Source organism: Panthera onca, chromosome F2, assembly GCF_046562875.1.
Source record: "Panthera onca isolate mPanOnc1 chromosome F2, mPanOnc1 haplotype 2, whole genome shotgun sequence".
Lineage (NCBI taxonomy): Eukaryota > Metazoa > Chordata > Mammalia > Carnivora > Felidae > Panthera > Panthera onca.
Window position 1 is genome coordinate 17,122,885 of NC_138356.1, and position 22,916 is coordinate 17,145,800.

The window sequence follows — 22,916 nt, forward strand, 5'->3', positions numbered from 1 at the left end:
CGTACTGCAGCTTTTACCCAATGCATTAAGATGGCAGAAAGAATGAGAGAAAATTATCATTATTTGTACAAAATAATGTTATATAATGCAACAGAATCAACTGAAAACTATTAGAATTAATAAAATCACTAAAATTGCAGGATATAAACAATCCCCCAATCCTACATATTAACAATGATCAATTTTTTTTTTAATTTTTTTTTTTATTTATTTTTGAGACAGAGAGAGACAGAGCATGAACGGGGGAGGGGCAGAGAGAGAGGGAGACACAGAATCGGAAGCAGGCTCCAGGCTCTGAGCCATCAGCCCAGAGCCCAACGCGGGGCTCGAACTCACGGACCGGAGATCGTGACCTGAGCTGAAGTCGGACGCTTAACCGACTGAGCCACCCAGGCGCCCCAACAATGATCAATTTTAAAAGGTCATTAAAAAATGATTCTATTCAAACTAGCAACCAATAAACAAACAAACCTAGTAATAAACTAACATAGGATCTATAAAAATTAACTGAACAACATAACAGAAGATTGGAATAAATAAGGAGAAAAACTATTATTTTAAAATTGTCAGTTTCCCCCCAAATCAATCTGTAAATTCAATGTGACCTCAATACAAATCCCAACAGAATATTTTTAAGGGAACTTGACAAAATGGTTGAAAAAATTCCCATGAAAGAAAAAAATATAAAAACAGCCAACATGTTTTTGAAACAGAAAAACAACAGCTTTTCCTATAAGATTTCAAAAAACACTAAAAGGTTGTTAATATTAAAATAGTATAGCATGGGTTAAGAAATAAATGGAGAATAATAACAAATGCAGATATAGTAGGCTCTGTCACTCCTTCCCATCCCTCGCCACACACATACCTGTGTGCATGAGCACACTCTTGAGTTTGGCTACTATTGGATGTGACATTTCATATCAGGGACAGAGGACTGAAACAGAATATTCAATAAATAAATAGTTGAGAATTTGAGATGTAGGGGAGGAAAGATCTTTTCTTCTACCCATCTCAGGTTCTCTGCTGGGGCCGTGTACATTGGACTGACAAAAGAGCTTAATAAGAGTAAAGCACAATGTATTTAATATAAATCCTGTATGACACAGAAGCCTTCATAGGGAATGAAGACCTGAAGAAGTGGTTAAATATGAATGTTTTTATACTAGGTTTGAAGGGTAGGAAGTTGTGAGAAAATATATGACAAAAGGGTATGAGAGAAGGGTAGTAAACCAGGAGAAATTCAACAAGGCCAGTTTGTTTGGATTCCTCTTGGCATCCGTCCATCTTCAGAGATAAGAGTGTTGCTTTCCTCCAAGGATAAGGAGAGCACCTCTCACATGAGGACCTTATGACTTGCTTTGAGGTAGAAAGGGTTGATCAAAGAGTTTTTCACACACCTGCCATTTCTCATATTTTTTCGACTTAAAATTTTCAAAACGTCAACCTACCATATTTTGTGATAGCATGTCCTAAACCCTGTCATATGTAAAAGAATATTTATTTCAAAACCATCTGTAATAGAAAGAACTTAAAGGGGAAGCCCTGAAACTAAGTATCTATCAATAGGAGGATGATTAAACAAATTACAGTAATCTATACTATGGAATACTATACACTTATTAAAAAGAATAAAGTGGACCAATTGTACAGGAATAAAAGATCTGTAAAATAGATCAACTGGAAATGAGCAAGTGTCAGATGCTTCCTTACAAAAACAAAACAATCACTATACTGACATATGTATGTATGTACATATACATATATTAAAGAACAGTGAAATGACTAGAGAATTATGTCCTCAACTGTGAATAGGGGAACGTGTGTGTGTATGTGTATGTTTGGGTGAGAAGAGGTTTTAAAGGAAGATTGCCATATTTTATTCTACATCTTTATTTATTGTTTTAATCTTTTACAAGAATGTAATTATGTACTACTTATACAATATTCTATAATTTCATAAACAACAACATTCAAACACTCAAAATTTTATCTCCTTTTGGGAGAAATACAATAGCATAAAAAGCCCTGGAACATATTAGTTCTGCCTCTTAAAGTCTCTGGATTATCATTTTCTTACCTATAAAATGAGGATTTTGACTAGATTATCTGATTTCCCTAATAAACTTTACATTTCTATGAGCCTATAAAATATAATTAAATATTGTTCACTTTGTTTTATACTTTATTTTTAATTTGTATTTAACAATTAATACATCAATTTTACAGATACATTACCAATGTAATAAATAATTAAATTTTTGTCTAAGTAAATTTTGTCTGCCATGAATATGATTACCTAATTTCTATATTTAAAAATGATAGTTTAGGGGGGCCTGGGTGGCTCAGTCAGTTGAGCGTCCGACTTCAGCCCAGGTCATGATCTTGCGGTTTGTGAGTTCAAGCCCCACATCGGGCTCTGTGCTGACAGCTCAGAGCCTGGAGCCTCTTCAGATTCTGTGTCTCCCTCTCTCTCTGCCCCTCCCTAGCTCACACTCACACACTCTCTCTCTCTCTCTGTCAAAAATAAATAAACTTAAAAAAAATTTTTTAAATAAGTTCTTTATCATATCAAAATTGCTACAAGCCCAATGAATATTATAATGAAACAAAAGATGCAAATCAGACAATGGTTCTTGTTGGGAAGATATACGGCTAATTTGACTTTCTTAAGCTCTTTCTCTCAGTTCTATTCTTTAAGTCTGAGAAAAGAAAATGACATAATGTAAAATTTCCATAAGAGAAGACAGGCCCTTCTCTAGAAGAAGTAAAGAGAGAGTTTAAGCTAGAAGAAAAATGCCCTTAATTTGAAATCTTTAAGAAAATACGCTCTCAATTCTTCAAGGTATTGAGACTAAAAGAACTTTTTTCTTAGAGAGGAAAAAGTATTTTCATGCAAAATTGCCTCAATAATTCACCTAGAACTTTCTTCAGATCATCACTACCGTGGTAGTGAATACTAAAGGAAAGAAAAAAAAGAACTTGTAGGTTCATCAGCGAAGAGTTCTACCTTCATAAATAAACTACCTGGTCACTTAGAATCCAAATACAATTTGTATCCTATTTCAGCAAGACATTCTTCAGTCCATTTCATTTTAAAGTAAACATCAATATCACATGACATCCCGTAACAAAGAAATAAAGGAAGCAAATTAAATCTTGAACAAATACCTCTTCTTTTATTTCAGTTAAACAGCAAATTTGGCCCCTTTACCTTGTCACCATCTAAAAGAAATCTACACTCTGTTCTACACAGAATCTTTTCTTTTCAATAAATTCAGAAATTTGCAACATAGTTACCAATGTAAAGGTAAGAGGAGAAGATTTGGAAGGAAATATCTCCAGGGGTAGAGGTGTACAGGCGTGCGCACACACACACACACACACACACACACACACACGTATCATCAGAAAGAGAAGGAAACATTTTCACTGCAAATAGAAAAGAGAAAACATATTCACCTATAAAACTTTGACTTCCATCTCTTCATATATTCATCCATGGGCATTTGGGGGGGGCACTAAGCACAGTTCTGGGAATGCAAAGGTGAGTAAAGCACAGTGCCTCAAGGACACAGTCTAGTGAGAGAGACAGAGAGACAAATAATTACAATGCAATATGATTACTGACAAAGCACAGATATGTAAAGAACTATGAGGAAACATACAAAAGAGAGCCTCTAAACTATGTTTTGAGAAATCAGGGAAGGCTCCATGAATATTTGAGCTCAGTTTTGTATTACTGGCAGAAATTCCAGGATTAAGCAGAATTTCCATTACTTCTAAAGCAGGAATGTTAGCCATCGACAGCAATAGCTAAAAGCACCAACCCAAAGATAGGAAGAGAAAGGAAGAAATGTCTTCTGAGGTACACACAGTTGGGGAAATAGAAAGAGTGCATAAGCTCAAGAACAAAGCAGGAATATCCACTCTTCCTAATTCCGTTCAACATTACAGAGCACAATGGCCAAATAAGATATTCCTCGCTTGATACCAAAATCAAAGGCAACAAAGGCAAAAATAAACAGTTGGGACTACATAAAGCTAAAAAGTTTCTGCAAAGCAAAGGAAACTATCCACAAAATGAAAAGGCAAACTACCAAATGAGAACAAAATATTTGCAAATCATATAGCTGATAAGAAGTTATCCAAAAATATATAAAGAACTCATACAACCCAATAGCAAAAAAAAAAAAAAAAAAAAAAAAAAAAAATCCAATTAAAAAAGTGGGCATTGTATCTGAAAAGACATTTTTGAAGAAGAAGACATACAGATGGCCAATAGGTACACATAAAGGTGCTCAACATCACTTAATCATCAGGGAAATGCAATGCAAAACCACAATGAGATGTCACTTCACACATGATAACAGAATGGCTATTATCAAAAAGGTAAGAGTTAACAAGTGTTGGCAGGTATGTGGAGAAAAGGGAATTCTCATACACTATTTATGGGAATGTAAATTGGTATAGCCGCTATGGAAAACAGGAGATTCCTCCAAAAACTAAAAACAGAACTACCCTAAGATCCAGCAATCCCACTTCCGGATATTATCCAAAGAAAATGAAAACACTAACTCAAAAAGATATATGCACCTCATGTTCATTGATTGCAGCATTATTTACACTAACCAAGATAGGGAAACAACCAAAGTGTCCATTGATAAACAAATAAATAAATACACACAAATGAATAGATACATACATACACAAAAGGATATTATCTTGACATAAAAAAGAATGAAATCTTGCCTTTTGTGACAACATGGAGGGACATTGAGGGCATTATGCTAAATGAAGTAAATCAGACAGACAAATACTGCATTATCTCACTTATATGTAGAATCTAAACAAACTGAACTCAGAAACAGAGAACAAATTGGAGATTGCCAGAACCAGGCTTGGATGGGGATGGGAGGGCACAAATATGTGATAGTGGTCAAAAGTACAAACTCCAGTTATAAAATAAGTATGTCATAGGGATGTAATTTACAGCATAGTTATATAGTTAATACTATAGTGCATAATTTTGGATATTTGAAAGTTGCTAAGAAAGTAAATCTTAAAAGTCCTTATCACAGGAAAAAAAATTGTAACTATGTATGGTGATAGATGTTAACTAGACTCATTGTGATGACCATTTCACAATATGGTAAAACCTTGGATTACAAGTAACTTGTTCTGTGAGTGTTCCACAAGATGAGCAAACATTTCTAATAAGTTTTAACTTGATAAATGGGCAATGTCTTGCAATACGAGCAGTATGTGATGCTGAACATCACATAATCACAACTAGGCCAATGGTTCTTCTCTCTCTCTCTTTCTCTCTCTCTCTCACTGGAGGATTGTGGGAGATCATCTCCCATGCTTGGATGCTCAGTCTCAGTCCGTGGTGTTTGGCAGAAATCAGTGATTCTTCAGAACATTGGAAGGTGCCCACAACGGACATTAGTGTATTTTTTGTGACTTCACAGCACCTATGAACAGTCCTTTGCTTTTCCATACAAGAGTAAGTTTAGGAATGCTTTGCTTCATTCTAGGTCAGGCTGCCTGCAGATATAGAGCCTTTCCTCTGTTGCCTTACTGCCAGTCACATTAAATGTAGTATATGACAAGAGTTTATCAATACTGTACTGTAATCAACATCCATGTGAGTGTATACAATGTCCCCCATGCAGAAAAAGGTTGAAAAGAAAGGAGGTAAGAAGGAGATGATTACAATGGAAGAAGGAAATCATCAAGAAATACAAACGAGGTATGCAAGTGGTCAAAAGTACAAGATTTTATAAGTCTATGTCTGCATCTCCTCTGTAGGGGAAGAGGAGAAAAAGGCAGAGGAATCTCTCCCTTCAAATGAGATTAGGGAGATGTGTAAAATGTGGGAAACCGTGAAAATTTTGTAGAAGAGCACCACCCAAATAAGGCTGTAGCAGTGCAAATAGTGAATCTGTTTAAAGACAATGCAATGTCACATTTCCCCAAAATCCTCAAAAAGATGCAAAAGCAAGTGTCATTGGATAGGTTCCTTGTTAAAGTTGCATGAAAAGAAAAAGATTCCATTGAGCGAATAGACAACAGTGATTCTATTAGTGATAGTGAAAGTAGTCCTACACTATAACCCTCCTCTCTCGTCTCCCGTCTCCCTCACACCAGCCCCAAAGATGTTCAAAGGTTAAATGCAGGCTAATTGTTTATATTTTTTTTATGTTTTGTATTTTCTTTATTATTTTGTATTATATTACAGTATTGGAAGCATTTTTATGTGACTATTTTTGGGTTGTGGAACGAATTATCTGAGTTTCCAGTGGGGAAATTCACTTTGATATACAAGTGTTTTGGATTACAAGCGTGTTTCCTAAATGGATATGTTCAGAAACCAAAGTTTTACTGTATATACAAATACCAAATCATTATGTTATACATCTAAACTAATATAATATTATACATCATTTGTACCTCAGTATTTTAAAATATAGACTAAAGCAAAAAAAAAAAAAAAAAAAAAAGATGTCCCCTGTGGGGAATAAACTTAAGAATTCCCTGAGCTTGCCCTGATAGGTTCACAAGGCATAAAGAAATAGCCACAGGATGAATGCATCCAAGATTAGGTAAACAAGATTAGGCAAACAAGATTAGGTAAACCGGGCAGAGGCTCCCAGTATAGGAAAAAGGTATAGAAACAGGAAATATCAGGATGAAAGTATCCAAGATTAGGTAAACAAGATTAGGTATTCAGGGCAGAAACACCCCCCAATTTAGTACAAAAGCAGAATGCTGCTTTCACAGGAAGGAAGGACAAAAACAGGAAAACAGGATTTTAGACAGCAGCAGGGCAAAGTTGCCCAGAGCAGAGCTAATTAGCAAAAGAAAGGTGTCTTGTTGACCCTGAGGTAGTATGCTCTTTCTTGTCCCCTAGGCAAGGTTAGGTAAGCAGAGGTGGTGTCTCATGTCTTCTGTAAACAACCATCCATCAGGTGCCAGGATTTTGTTTTGCATTAACCCAAACCCCCGAACACTGCATATCTTCAAAACCCCCTTCCCTCAGACCCATGAGTTAATGTTCACTATTTCATTGTCTCTTTGTACACGTGCATCACGCTTGTAAGCCTTCGGATCCTAATAAAAACAGAGCAAGGACCCTTACCTGGGTCTCTTGTCTCCTCCCAGACATTAGCCTCTCTGGCATTTTAATCCTGTGCCTGCTGTCTTGCTGGACAAGAGAGACATCCAGACCCAGAGTCTATGACAGTCCCTCCCACATATACCCTCCTCAACAAAAAAAATTTGGCATCCATTCATACACACAAGGGCCTTTGGTGGAGCTTTGAGATCCAGGTAGGAGACTGTAAAACCCCAATGCAGTCCAAGACTAAGTAGAGTGGGCTCTCCTCACACCTACCAGGGTCCTGGCTACAGATTCAGATGCTGCTCTGTACCCCCAAGAACACAAATATAGTCCCATTTAGATTTGGTTCTGTCACCAGTACCCTATGCCAAGGGATCTGGGAGGAGTCGTGCCAACCCATGTGTATCATAATAGACATATAGACCTTGGTCCTGGCTGTGGACCCTGAAGTGGTCCATGAACCAGCCCTACTCCCTCTAGGCCATGACCCAGGAACCCCTGGAGCCTGTCAAACTCAGTCACACTGCAGATTCTTATGTATGTATGTATGTATGTATGTATGTATGTATGTATGTAAATTCACATCCAAGTTAGTTAGCATATAGTATAATAATGATTTCGAGTAGAATCCAGTGGTTCATCCCCTACATGTAACACCCAGTGCTCATCCCAGCAAATGCCCTCCTTAATGCCTCTTACCCATTTAGCCCATCATCCCACCCAACACCCCTTCAGCAACCTTCAATTTGTTCTCTGTATTAACAGTCTCTTATGTTTTGCCTCGTCCCTGTTTTTATATTATTTTTGCTTCCCTTCCCTTATGTTCATTTGTTTTGTATCTTAAATTCCACATATGAGTGAAGTCATACATTTGTCTTTCTCTAATTTTGCTTAGCACAATACACTCTAGTTCCATCTATGTCGTTGCAAATGACAAGATTTCATTCTTTTTGATTGCCAAGTAATATTCCATTGTGTGTGTGTGTGTGTGTGTGTGTGTGTGTGTGTGTGTGTGTATACACCACATCTTCTTTATACATTCATCACAGACTGTAAATTCTGAAAAGTCCCTGTAACTGACTCTAGCTCAACACAGCCACAGGTCCATTAACAGTCTTGCTGGTACAGGGACCTCATACGAGATGCTCCTATCTGCATTTCCGCAGATCCAGAGAGGGCCCTCTATATGGCTGCACTTTCCTTACAGCCATAGTCTGCCAGTTTGCCAGAAGTTCTGAAGGTCCAAAGTCCCAGCAAGAGACACTCCCATCCATGCACCCAGAGATCCTGAAAGGATCCTATGCAGCTGCTGTGTAAAACAGTACAGAGGTTCCTCAAAATTTTTAGATACAGCTACCATATGATCCTACTTCTGGGCACATATCCGAAGCAAATGATATCACTATCTCAAAGAGGAATCTGCATCCTCATACCATGTTCATTGCAGTATTATTTACAACAGCCAGGACATAGAAATGTGTGAATGGTGAATGGATAAAGAAAATGTGATACACACACATACATATATAAGATATATATACAAAAATATGATATAATAAATGTTTTATTGTATATATTTATTATTATATAAGTAATAATAAAACATTTATTTCACATATATATACATATATATATGTATATATATATATATATACATATATATATGTATATATATATATATATATATATATATACATATATATATATAATGGCATACTATTCAGCCGTAAAAGAGAAAGAAATCCTGCCATTTGTGACAACATGGATAGACCTTGAAATCATTATGCTAAGTGAAACAGGTCAGACAAAGACAAATGCTATATGATCTCACTTGTGTGTGGACTCTTTTTTTATAAAAGCCAAACTCAGGATCCAACATAGCAGAGAAGTAGGGGAACCCAAAGTTCCCTTGTCCCTCAAACACAGCAGTGTTAAGGCCAAAAGACTTTGAACTCCAGGAATCCGGACTGCAAACTGACAGAAACACCTCCAAGGACCCACGGGGACAACCTGACGGGCCATAGGTGCATAAATGGGAACTGGGAAAGATAAAATGGGCCACATAGGTACGGATGGGAGGGATTCCCTTCTGCAGAGAGACAAAGGGAAGAGAAAGAGAGGCTGGGGAAGGGTAGGACTCTATCCAGAAGAGAGAAAACCACAGACTGGGAAGGAGAAAAATACAATCTCTAACTGTGGGGCTTTCTCCAGACTGGGGCCAGCTGCCCTGTTTACGCACCTGGGAAGGAAGGGAGCCAGTCCCAGTCTCAGTTACTAGTTCGAGGCACAGTCCACAGTGGGAGAAAGCAATCCCCTCCCTGGAGTGCTACGGGAAGAAGGTATATAACCATTCAAAGGAAAAAGACTGCCTGCGCCCGCCAGCCAGAGGCCATATATCAGTGGCTCAGAGCGGCACTTCCCTGGAACTGGGGCGCACAGAGCGGGACCTTTTAAGACATGGGGGTTTAAGTCCCAGGCGAGCGCCAGGGAGGCGTGGGAGTCAGTGGAGTGAGACAAACCACACGTGTGGCACTGTGAGGCAGTTCAGGGAGGCTCTTCCCCAGAACCGGGCTGCACGGAGCAGGACCCTTTAAGATACTGAGGTTTAAATCCCAGCTGAGCGCCAGGGAGGCATGAGAGTCTGTGGAGCGGGACAAACCGCCTCATCCTCGCCTGTGGCACTGCTAGGACAGCCTGAACAGAGTGGTTTGGGATACCCGGTCTGTGGAGGAGAGACTGGGGTGTCACCATTTTTCTCCCCATCACCAACAAGGTCGGACTTCAGGGAACGGTCAGCAGGTCCAAAGTGGAGGTGAGACCCACCTACATGAAACCACGCCCCTCGGTGCATATCTACTGGAGCCCGATTGACGCTGACCTCCAGACCAGCGCTGCCACCAGTTCCAAGGCACCCAGTGGTTTTGCATTTCTTATTTAATTCTTGGACAATTCTTATTATATATATTTTTTTTCCTTCCTTTTTCTCTTTCTTATTTCTTCCCTCTTCTAGTCTGCTTATTCTGGTTGTTGGTTTGTTTAAGCAGACATATTTAATCTATTCTCTTTATACCGGTTCTACACCTCCTTCTTTATTTTCCTCTACTCTCTCTCTCTCTCTCTCGATTAACCGTAAGAGGTTCTCTGGTCAATTTTCTTTTCCTTTTCCCCCAACCCTGTCATTTCTCTTCTTGTATGGGATAAGGCTTCTTCCATCAGCACCACCTGCACCCTGTTGTTTACTTATAGCTGGTATTCTGGTTTCTTGTTTTTGGTTTGTTTGTATGTATGTTTGTTTGTGTGTTTTCCTTTCCAGGGCTACTTCAAGGAACAAATCAAAGCACACGTGGTGGAGGGTCCAAAATATCACTACCAGTAGGGCTCTAAAGCAACCAAAGTCACAACAACAGAGAGCAAGTAACACATGCCAAAAAAACACCTCTTGAAGGGCCATGCCTTGTAGTGCTTGCAGGTGCAGGGCACATAACAAGCCTTTAAAACACATAAGGGACAGAAAACTAGCCAAAATGATGAAACAGAAGAATTCTCCTCAAAAGAAATTCCAGGAAAAAATGACAACTAAAGAATTGATCAAAACACACAGACACTATAACTGAACAAGAATTTAGAATAATAGTCATAAGACTAATTGGCAAGCTTGAAAAAAGGCATAGAAGACAGCAGAGAATCTATTGCTGCAGAGATCAGGGAACTAAAAAATAGTCATGATGAATTAAAAAATGCTGTAAATGAGGTTCAAAATAAACTAGAGGTGGTGACAGCGAGGATTGAAGAGGCAGAGGGGAGAATAAGTGTAATAGAAGATAAAAAAAGATGAAACTGAGAAAAAGAGACCACCTTCTAGACCACGAAGGGAGAAGGAGAGAACTAAGTGATTCAATGAAACGTAGTATCTGTATCATAGGAGTTCCAGAAGAAGAAGAGAGAGAGAAAGGGGCAGAAGGTGTACTTGAACAAATCACAGCTGAGCACTTCCCCAATCTGGGGAAGGAAACAGACATTGAAATCCAAGAGGCATAGAGAACTCCCTTCAGATGTAACTTGAATAGATCTTCTGCACAACATATCATAGTGAAACTGGTAAAATACAAAGATAAAGAGAGAAATCTGAAAGCAGCTAGGGACAAATGGGCCTTAACCTACAAGCATAGACATAACAGGATCAGAAGACCTATCTACTGAAACTTGGCAGGCCAGAAGGGAGTGGCAGGAAATATTCAATGTGCTGCACAGGAAAAACATGCAGCCAAGGATCCTTTATCCAGCAAGGCTGTCATTCAGAATAGGAAGGGAGATAAAGGTTTTCTCAGACAAACAAAAACTGAAGCAGTTCATCACCACCAAACCAGCCCTACAAAAGATCCTAAGGGGGACTCTGTGAGTGGAATGTTGCAAAGACCACAAAGTAACAGACACATCACTACAAGCATGAAACCTGCAGATAACACAATGACTCTAAATCTGTATCTTTCAAAAATAACACTGAATGTAAATGGATTAATGTTCCAATCAAAAGACATAGGGTATCAGAATGGATTAAAAAAAAAAAAAAAACAAGACCCATCTATTTGCTGTCTGCAAGAGACCAATTTTAGGCCTGAGGACACCTTCAGATTGAAAGTGAGGGGATGGAGAACTATCTATCATGTTACTGGAAGTCAAAAGAAAGCTGGAATAGCCATACTTATATCAGACAAACTAGATTTTAAACTAAAGGCAATAACAAGTGGGGTCTATAACTTGTGGGGTCTATCCATGAAGAAGAGCTAAGAATTGTAAATGTTCATGCACCCAATTCATAGCGCCCAAATATATAAAACAATGAATCACAAACATAAATAATCTTATTGGAAAGAAGGTGGTAATTACAGGGACTTCAATACTCCACTTACAACAGTGGATAGATCATCTAGGCAGAAAATCAATAAAAAAACAATGGCCCTGAATGATACACTGGACCATATGGACTCGACAGACACATCTAGAGCTTTTCATCCTAAAACAGAATACACATTCTTCTCAAGTGCACATGGAATATTCTCCAAGATAGATCACATACTGGGTCACAAAACAGCCCTTCATAAGTATACAAGAATTTACATCATACCTTGCACACTTTCAGATCACAATACTATGAAACTTGAAATCAACCACAGGAAAAAGTTTGGAAAAACCTCCAAATGCATGGAGGTTAAAGAACATCTTACTAAAGAATGAATGAGTCAACCAGGCAATTAAAAAAGAAATCTAAAAATATATGGAAACAAATGAAAATGAAAACATGACAGTTCAAACCCTTGGGATGCAGCAAGGGCTATCGTAAGAGGAAAATACATTGCAATCCAGGCTTATGTCAAGAAACAAGAAAAATACAAATGGCAAAATCTCCTAAAGGAACTAGAATCAGAACAGCAAAGACAGCCCAAACCAGCAAAAGAAGAGAAATAATAAAGATCAGAGCTCAAATAAACAATATAGAATCTAAAAAAACAGTAGAGCCGATCAATGAAACCAAGAGCTGGTTTTTTGAAAAAATAAACAAAATTGTTAAACCTCTAGCCAGGCTTCTCAAAGAGAAAAGGGAGAGGACCCAAACAGATAAAAATCACAAGTGAAAATGGAATTATTACAACCAATCCCTTGGAAATACAAGCAGTTATCAGGGAATACTACGAAAAATTATATGCCAACAAACTGGACAACATGGAAGAAATAGACAAATTCCTAGACACCTACACACTACCAAAACTCAAACAAGAAGAAATAGAAAATTTGAACAGACCCATAACTAGTAGAGAAATGGAATCACTTATCAAAAACCTCCCAACAAATAAGACAGACGGCTTCCCAGGGGAATTCTACCAGACATTTAAAGCAGAGTTCATACCTATCCCTCTCAAACTGTTCCAAGAAATAAAAAGGGAAGGAAAACTTCCAGACTCATTCTATGAAGCCAGCATTACCTTGATTCCCAAACCAGACAGAGATCCAGCAAAAAAGGAGAACTACAGGCCAATATCCCTGATGAATATGGATGCAAAAATTCTCAACAAGCTACTAGCAAATCAAAGTCAACAGCATGTAAAAAGAATTATTCACCATAATCAAGTGGGATTCATTCCTGGGCTGCAGGGCCAATTCAGTGTTCGCAAATCAATCAATGTGATACATCACGTTAATAAAAGAAAAGATAAGAACCATATGATCCTGTCAATCGATGCAGAAAAAGCATTTGACAAAATTCAGCATCCTTTCTTAATAAAAACCCTCGAGAAAGTCAGGACAGAAGGAACATACTTAAACATCCTAAAAGCCATTTATGAAAAGCCCACAGCTAATAGATAGCATCCTCAGTAGGGAAAAACTGAGAGCTTTTCCCCTGAGGTCAGGAACACGACAGGGATGTCCACTCTCACCGCTGTTATTTCACATGGTGTTGAAAGTGCTAGCATCAGCAATCAGACAACAAAAGGAAATCAAAGGCATCAAAATTGGCAAAGATGAAATCAAGCTTTCACTTTTTGCAGGTGACATGATACTACACATGGAAAACCCGACAGACTCCACCAAAAGTCTGCTAGAACGGATACATGAATTCAGCAAAGTCGCAGGATACAAAATTAATATACAGAATCAGTTGCATTTTCATACACCAATAATGAAGCAACAGAAAGACACATAAAGAAACCGATCCCATTCACAATCTCAGCAAGGATCATAAAATACCTAGGAATAAACCTAACCAAAAATGCAAAAGAGCTGTATGCTGAAAACTATAGAAAGCTTATGAAGGAAATTGAAGAAGATACAAAGAAATGGAAAAACATTCCGTGCTCATGGATTGGAAGAATAAATATTATTAAAATGTCAATACTACCCAAAGCAATCTACATATTCAATGCAATCCCAATCAAAACTGCACCAGCATTCTTCTCGAAGCTAGAACAAGCAATCCTAAAATTTGTATGGAACCACAAGAGACCCCGAATAGCCAAAGTAATATTGAAGGAGAAAACCAAAGCAGGAAGTTTCACAATCCCAGACTTTAGCCTCTACTACAAAGCTGTAATCATCAAGACAGTATGGTATTGGCACAAAAACAGACACATAGACCAATGGAATAGAATAGAATCAAAACCCTAAAGGAGAAAGCAGGAAAAACCTCTCTGACTTCAGCTGCAGCAATTTCTTACTTGACACATCTCCAAAGGCAAGGGAAACAAAAGCAAAAATGAACTATTGGGACCTCATCAAGATAAAAAGCTTCTGCATGGCAAAGGAAACAATCAACAAAACTAAAAGGCAACTAACAGAATGGGAAAAGATAGTTGCAAATGACATATTGGGTAAAGGGTTAGTATCCAAAATCTATAAAGAACTCACCAAACTCCACACCCGAAAAACAAATAATCCAGTGAAGAAATGGGCAGAAGACATGAATAGACACTGCTCTAAAGAAGATAACCAGATGGCCAACAGACACATGAAAAGATGCTCAACATCACTCCTCATCAGGGAAGTATAAATCAAAACCACACTGAGATACCACCTCACACTGGTCAGAGTGGCTAAAATGAACAACTCAGGAAACAACAGATGCTGGAGAGGATGTGGAGAAACGGGGACCCTCTTAAACTGTTAGTGGGAAGGTAAACTGGTGCAGCTGTTCTGGAAAACAGTGTGGAGGTTCCTCAAAAAATTAAAAATAGATCTACCCTATGACCCAGCAGTAGCACTGCTAGGAATTTACCCAAGGATACAAGAGTGCTGATGCAGAGGGGCACTTGCACCCCAATGTTTACAGCAGCACTTTCAACAATAGCCAAATTATGGAAGGAGCCTAAATGTCCATCAGCTGACAAATGGATAAAGAAGATGTGGTTCATATATACAATGGAATACTACTTGGCAATGAGAAAGAATGAAATCTGGCCATTTGCAGCAACATGGATGAAACTGGAGGGTATTATGCTAAGTGAAATAAGTTCAGGCAGAGAAAGACAGATACCATTTGTTTTCACTCATATGTGGATCCTGAGAAACTTAACAGAAGACCAGGGGGGAGGGGAAGAAGGGAAAAAAAAGTTAGAGAGAGGGAAGGAGGCAAACCATGAGAGACTCTTAAATACTGAGAACAAACTGAGGGTTGGTGGGGGATGGGGGAGAGGGGAAAGTGGGTAATGGGCATTGAGGGCACTGTTGGAATGAGCACTGGGTGTTGTAAGGAAACCAATTTGACAATAAATTATATAAAAAATAAATAAATAAGTGAATAAACCAGGGTGCCTAGGTGGCTTAAAAAAATATATCACTTACCATTTCACTTGAAATAAAATCTCCTGTTTACCAGACCTTACAAGGGTATGGCCCTTGCCTGTCTGAGTGACCTCCCAACCCTCTCCCCTCATCACTGTGCTTCAGCTACCAGAGCCCCCTCATGACCTAAAGGGCTGAGCTCACCCTGCTCTTTCTTAGCCTGAGATGTCCCCTGAGTTCTTTGCAAGGCTGGCTATTAGATCTCAACTAGGCCAGTACCTCCTCAGTAGTGTCACCCTTAACACCCCAAACCCCAAAGACACATTGTTAATCTCACCACCTGGTTTTATTTTTTTCATGGAAGCATTACCATCTGAACTTATTTTTTCCTCATTGTTTTCTTGTTTATGTTGCTTCTTCCTGCCAGAATGTGAGCTCCACGAGAGGGGGACCTTGTCCCATTACCTCATCAAGCTCTTACTGTGTCCCAGTCTTGATTTCATACCACACAATCACACCTTCATGCTATCCTCCCTACACTAGGAGGCCCCATGTCACAGAAGGGACTGGCCTGGCACCACAGTGCCTGTGGATGACATTTCGACCCAGAACCTCACATCATAAAGTGTTGCCTCTGTTAATATTTGTGGCAGAAAGGCAAAAGCAACAAAGGCAGAATAGAGGAGTTGCCTGGATCTTCCCCTATTTGTACAGTTCCTCATGCTTCAAGCCACAAAGACTCTGCCTCCCATCTGTAAAACTCCAGGCCTTCTCTCATCTAGCCAAGCCTCAGTGAGGTAACAGAAGATTTTTGGATTCCTGGGAGCCTGGAATATATGTCCTTTCTACTCATTGGAGTATTATCTGGAGCACTGAGCATGAGGCACAGCATCCGACCTGAGCCAGCCCTCAATAAAATAAATACGTGTTGACTAAGTAAATAAGAGTGAGCACAGCGGAAGGTGAGGGTGAGGGCAATCAAGTTGCTTGAAGTCCCTGATGGCACAGTCCATCAAGGTGCCTTGGAGAGTACTACAGCAGAGCTCAAACTTAAACATGCACTTGAATCACCCTGGAGGACTTCTTAAAAATATTGATTTTCTGGATCTCAGCCTCCCAGATTCTGTACGTCCAGGCTGGGGAGTTGATGTACAGCCAGGCTGGGGAATCACAGTATCCAATATTAAGGATTTATTGATTATTGGAATCCATATGAGGATTTTCTCCTTTATTTGGTCAATGGCCCAGAATTTCTGGATAATGACAAAGCTGTGCCATTCTCTGTGCTGTATGGAACCTTGTGCCCTGTGGTCATCTGGTTAGATGTTAGCTGATATTAACAGTAATAAAGCCTTTCCCTTAAACCTTCTGAGTATCTTCTACTGAGGAATCTAGTTCTGCCATCTTACTGTGAATGGTTGGCTTACAGGTCTTGAGCTGAGTATAATATAATTCACCTAGTTATGAGGCAGGAAAATGACTATAACCTTCCTGAATGTAGCCAGCAGCTGCTGGGGGAGGCCAGGCCCTCAGCTCAGGCTGGGAGAAAGTGAGTTCTTCAAAAGAAGCATATCAAGTGCTGCAAGAGTCACTTGAAAAGGTGACAGAAAAATACCAATGGAAAACCTGTCTTAAGGTAATCTGAAAGTAAGTCTTAAAAGAGGGCCAGTTTGAGAAAATGTAAGGTATCAAATACCAAGCATTGACCTCCCAGCAGAGAGCCCAAAACAATACAGTGGTCCTTCCAGCAGGCAAGATATACCTAATACCACTGATAAGATTAAAAATGTACAGTTGTGAGGTAGTTTTCCTTCAGAGAGGTCAAAGTATTTTCCTATATTGTCTCACCACAATCTGATTGGATGACTATGGCTGTGACTGAGGTAAGGAAACTGAGGCATAGGGAGACTAAGCAAAATGAAGCTGCCTGCACAATCCACCTGGTAAAAGTCAAACCCTACACCAGGGGGTCTCCAGATTTACAGCTCAGGATTCTGTCCACTGACATTAGCCCATATCTCAAAATTATAGTGATGAAGGATAGTATAGATCAGTAAGATCAGAAGAATGAGGTATCTGGATTAGGAGGTGTTAGGCTCAGACTGCCAGACTAGCTCAGATCTCTAAGATGCGTTCCCCAAAGACCGCCCTATGACCAAACACATCCACCTCTTAGCCCAGCCCTGGGTCAGCAAGACTTAGCGGCCAGATGAGGTCTGTCTGCTGTGAACCAGGGATCCCAGAGTGGGGCCCCCTCAGGTTGCAACACAGCCCCTCTGACCACAGCAAAGGGTGGGGAGAATCCTCTAGGCCACACTCAGCCTTGTCTTCTTCTCTACACTTTTCACAGATGACTCTACACCAGGCAAGAGTCTGGACAGGGTCCCCTAAGGTCCTCACATTTATCCAGCGTTCTGCACAAATTTTTTTTAGGTTTATTTATTTATTTTGAGAGAGAAAGAGAGAGCGAGCGAGCAAGCAGGAGAGGGGCAGAGAGACAGAGAAAGAGAGAATCCCAAGTAGGCTCTGCACTATCAGTGAGGAGCCCGACACAGGGCTGGAACTCACCAACTGTGAGATCATGACCTGAGCTGAAATCAAGAGTCAGACACTTAACCAACTGAGCCATTCAGGCGCCCCCAGATTTCTCTACTGAGATGTTTCACTGGCTCCTCAAACTTAGCAAGGCCTAGAACAGCACCAATCTTCCCCAGCAGGCAAGTGCTCCTCTTCTGTCTTCCCTATTTCAGCATCCCTTCCCTTCACCAGCATCCACCATGCTTGGTATTCCCTGACCCCTCCATCCTGTGCCACATACAGCCAGTCACCATCTCCCCAGCAGCACCTCCTCCTGGTCCCTTTTCTCTTACCCACTGCCTTGATTCTGGATTTCATCACTCCCTGCCAAGGTTGCCACAGCAACCTCCCTCCTTAAGCCCCACAGGCCACAATACATCTCTGCAATGCTGCCACGCTGGCTGTGACAGAGTTCCTTCATAGCTCCCCATCACTTTTGGAATTAACCCCACTCCTTAGTATGGCATAGGCCAAGATCTTCATGATTTAAGCAATACACCCTCTTCTCCAGCCTTTTTATAGTAGGAAGTGGGAAACTAATTCAAGGAATCAGAGATTATCCAGGTGGAGAAGGCAGGGAAGGGCCCCTTCAGTCTTCTTACACCTCCGCTCCTACCATGGCCTTACCCTGTTCCTATGCCCCAGTTGTACCAACAAGCAATATATCATGTCCCTGTCTCCTTGCCTGGGCTGGGGCCTCCCTCCCCCTTTTTCTCCACCTGGATAACCCCAAGTCCAGGTATTAGTTTCCTAGTTATTGCCACAATAACATACTGCAAATTGGTTGGCTTAGGACAGAAATTTATTATCTCAGGGTTCTGGAGGCCAGAAGTCTGAAATCAAGGTGTCAGCAGGGCTGTATTCTCTCTGGAGGTGCTAGGGGAAGGAAAAGTTCCAGGACTCTTTCCTAGCTTCTGATAGCTCCCTGGCTTGTGGCAGCATAATTCGATCTTCCTGTGGCATTACCCCTGTGTGTATGTGTATGTGTCTTTGTGTCTAAATCTTCCCCCTTTTATCAGGATACATACTGGATTAGGGCACATGCTAATGACCTCAATTTAACTTGATTACCTCATAAAGACCCTAACTCCAAATAAGGTCACATTCTAAGGTGCTGGGGGTTAGGACTCCCACATATCTTCTGCAGAAGGGACGCTATTCAACTCATAACAGTCCTTAAAGCCACAGCTTAGGCGTCATTTCCTGGATGAGCCGGGCTCGGTGCCCCTTCCCCTATGCTTCTCTAGTCCCTGTCATATCATACTGTAAAGTCTACTTGTCTGTGTCCTCCACCCTACCACGACTCTGAGAAAAGGAACCAATAGCCTCCCCTCTGTAGTTCCAGGTCCTCCTCAGCCCATTGATGGGTACATCATGGGCATCAAACGTTTGTTGACGAATGAACACAGATGGTGATGGATTTTGCAAGCTGTGCCGCTGGCCCCATTACCTTCCTTCACCACAGGAGTGCAAGGGAACACATGGTCAGCAGGATTGAGTGACCTCTGTCCAGACTTCAGCCTCAAGGGCAACTAGGTGAGCTGGAAAATTCAGTCCATTTGTCTCATACCAGCATGGTTCTGACAGCTGGAAACTTCAGCAAAGACAGGAACCCATGGGGTGAAACTTCAGGATCTCCAAACCTTTGCCTTGAACACCATCTTTCAAGCTGTATTCATGAATGGTTGCCAAAAACAAAGATTTATTTTTCTGGTTGTTTTTCTTACTGACCTTTCTTTGAGCCTTGTGGACCCATTCTTCTAGGTGAAGATCCTTCAGGTAGAACAGCAACTGTAGGCTCAGGACTACAATGTGCAGCTCACTTCCCCTCCAGCATATGGAGAAGTCATTGCTTCTTCACATCCACACCCCCTGTACGCCAAAGCCTACCTGGAGCTGGCCTCAGTCCCTGCTGTGGCTAGAGCAGCCAAGAGCAGTGCTTGGTGCCAGCTCCTTTGCTTCTGTATGTTGCACTTGGCTTTCTCAAAGCAAGTTTTGAAATTAAAAACCACTATCTTCCACCTCGGTTACAGTAATACTAGTGGAAGATTCATTTGGAAGCATAGGTCACAGCTGTCCTTCAACAACTGCCATGCCTAAGATTGTGCCTGTGTTGACTCTCTCATCTCCAACTAAATGGACTGTGAAACAGGGCTGTTGCCTCTGTGCAGGGCTTCTCACCCAAGTGAGTCTAGTTCATGAACATTTGTTTATTTTTTTTTAATTTTTTTTTAATGTTTATTTATTTTTGAGATAGAGAGAGACAGAGCATGAATGGGGGAGGGGCAGAGAGAGAGGGAGACACAGAATCGGAAGCAGGCTCCAGGCTCTGAGCCATCAGCCCAGAGCCTGACGCGGGGCTCGAACTCATGAACCATGAGATGGTGACCTGAGTTGAAGTCAGACACTCAACCGACTGAGCCACCCAGGTGCCCCCATGAACATTTGTTTAAAAGCACTCTTTTGTTCCCAATGTGCTCTGGTGGGTTTGTGGCAGCATAATTCCAATTTTTCTTATATACATCCTTTTGATGTCTAAGATCCCCTATGGTGATGGCAAAGGATGTGATCAGGTTGAAAGGACCAATGCAACAAAGGTGGAAGCATACTCATTCAGGAAGAATCCTGCCACTTCCATCTGCAGATTCTTTAATGTTCTTGATAATAGGGATTCCCCATCCTTAGAGCCTTTGCTTCCCACCACTTGTTGTGATACTAATAATGGCTAGCTTTATATTGTGTATCATCTCATTAATAATAATTGTGGTCATTTATTAACTATCTGTTAAGTACCATTAAGCCTTCACAGCAGTCCTAAATGAAGCAATTAGGCAAGAAAATGAAATAAAATGCATCCAAATTGGAAAGAAAGAACTAAAACTGTCTCTGTTGGCAGAATTCATGATGTTATATATAGAAAACTCAAAGATCCACCAAAAAATTGTTAAAACTAATACACAAATTCAGTATCATTGCAGGATACAAAATTAACATAAAAATCAATTGCATTTCTATGTAACAACATGAAAATATCTGAAAGAAAAAGAAATAATCCCATTTACAACAGCATCAAAAACAATAAAATACTTAGGAATACATTTAACCAAGAAGGTAAAAGATCTGTTACACTGAAAACTTTAACTTACTGATGAAAGAAGCTGAAGAAGACACAAATAAATGGAAACATATCCAATGTCTGTGGATCAGAACTAATACTGTTAAAATGTCCATACTACCCAAAACTATCTATAGATTCAATGCACTGTCTATCAAAATTCCAATGGCACTTTTCATAGATACAGAGAAAAAAATTCTAAATTTCATATGGATACACAAAAGACCCTGAATATTCCAAGCAATTTTGAGAAAGGAGAACAAAGTTGGAAGTATTTCACTTGTTGATTTTAAACTATATTGGGCGCGTGGGTGGCTCAGTCGGTTAAGTGGCCAACTTCAGCCCAGGTCACGATCTCGAGGTCTGTGAGTTCGAGCCCCGCCTCGGGCTCTGGACTGATGGCTCAGAGCCTGGATGCCTGCTTCTGATTCTGTGTCTCCTTCTCTCTCCGCCCCTCCCCCGTTCATGCTCTGTCTCTCTCTGTCTCAAAAATAAATAAAAGTTAAAAAAAAATTTTAAACTATATTACATGAGGATCCTGGGAAGATGGCGGCGTAGGAGGACACTGGGCTCACTGCGCGTCCTGCTGATCCCTAAGATTCCACCTACACATGCCTAAATAACCCAGAAAACCGCCAGAAGACTAGCAGAACGGAGTCTCCGGAGGCAAGCGCAGACAAGAGGCCCACGGAAGAGGGTAGGAAGGGCGGAGAGGCAGTGTGCGCTCAACGGACTGGCGGGAGGGAGCTGGGGCGGAGGGGCGGTCCGCCGGCCCAGCAGAGCCCCCGAGTCTGGCTTGCAAAAGCGGAGGGGCCGGACAGAGTGTGTTCCGACAGCAAGTGGGACTTGACATCTGGAAGGTTATAAGCTAACAGCTCTGCTCAGAGAACGGGAGGGCTGGAGGACAACGGGAGGGAGAGTTGTTGAGACCCTGATGAGAGACCTCATCTTGGCGGGGAACAAAGGCGCTCGCCAGCGCCATCTCCCTCGCCCATCCCTCAGCCAAAATCCCAAAGGGAACCAGTTCCTGCCAGGGAACTTGCTTGCACTGCACAAACACCCAAAGCTGTGCTTCTGCAGATCCATCCCTCCGGCGAGTCTGACTCCCTCCCGGTGCCGCAGGGCCCCTCCCGAAGCGGATCTCCAAAGGAAAAGCAAGCTGAGCCTGCCCCTCCCGCCACAGTGCACCTTGCCGATCCACCCCAGCTAATATGCCAGAACCCCAGCACCACAAGCCTGGCAGTGTGCAAGTAGCCCAGACGGGCCACGCCACCCCACAGTGAATCCCGCCCCTAGGAGAGGGGAAGAGAAGGCACACACCAGTCTGACTGTGGCCCCAGTGGTGGGCTGGGGGCAGACATCAGGTCTGACTGTAGCCCAGCCCACGAACGCAGTTATTCAAGACAGCACAGGGGAAGTGCCCTACAGTCCCACACCACTCCAGGGACTATCCAAAATGACGAAACGTAAGAATTCTCCTCTGAAAAACGTCCAGGAAATAACAACAGCTAACGAACTGATCAAAAATGATTTAAACAATAACAGAAAGTGAATTTAGAATAATAGTCATAAAATTAATCGCTGGGCTTGAAAACAGTATAAAGGACAGCAGAGAATCTCTTGCTACAGAGATCAAGGGATTAAGGAACAGCCAGGAGGAGCTAAAAAATGCTATCAATGAACTGCAAAATAAAATGGAAACAACTACGGCTCGGATTGAAGAGGCAGAGGAGAGAATAGGTGAACTAGAAGATAAAATTATGGAAAAAGAAGAAGCTGAGAAAAAGAGAAATAAAACAATCCAGGAGTATGAGGGGAAAATTA

The 22,916-nt window shown here is 41.0% G+C and overlaps 1 protein-coding gene across 9 annotated transcripts in view; it reads right to left on the reverse strand.

Annotated features, from left to right (window-relative positions):
- The window catches only part of CRH (corticotropin releasing hormone), a 304,411-nt gene that overhangs the window by 60,206 nt on the left and 221,289 nt on the right, over positions 1-22,916 (reverse strand). The gene's annotated exons all lie outside the window — the stretch shown is intronic.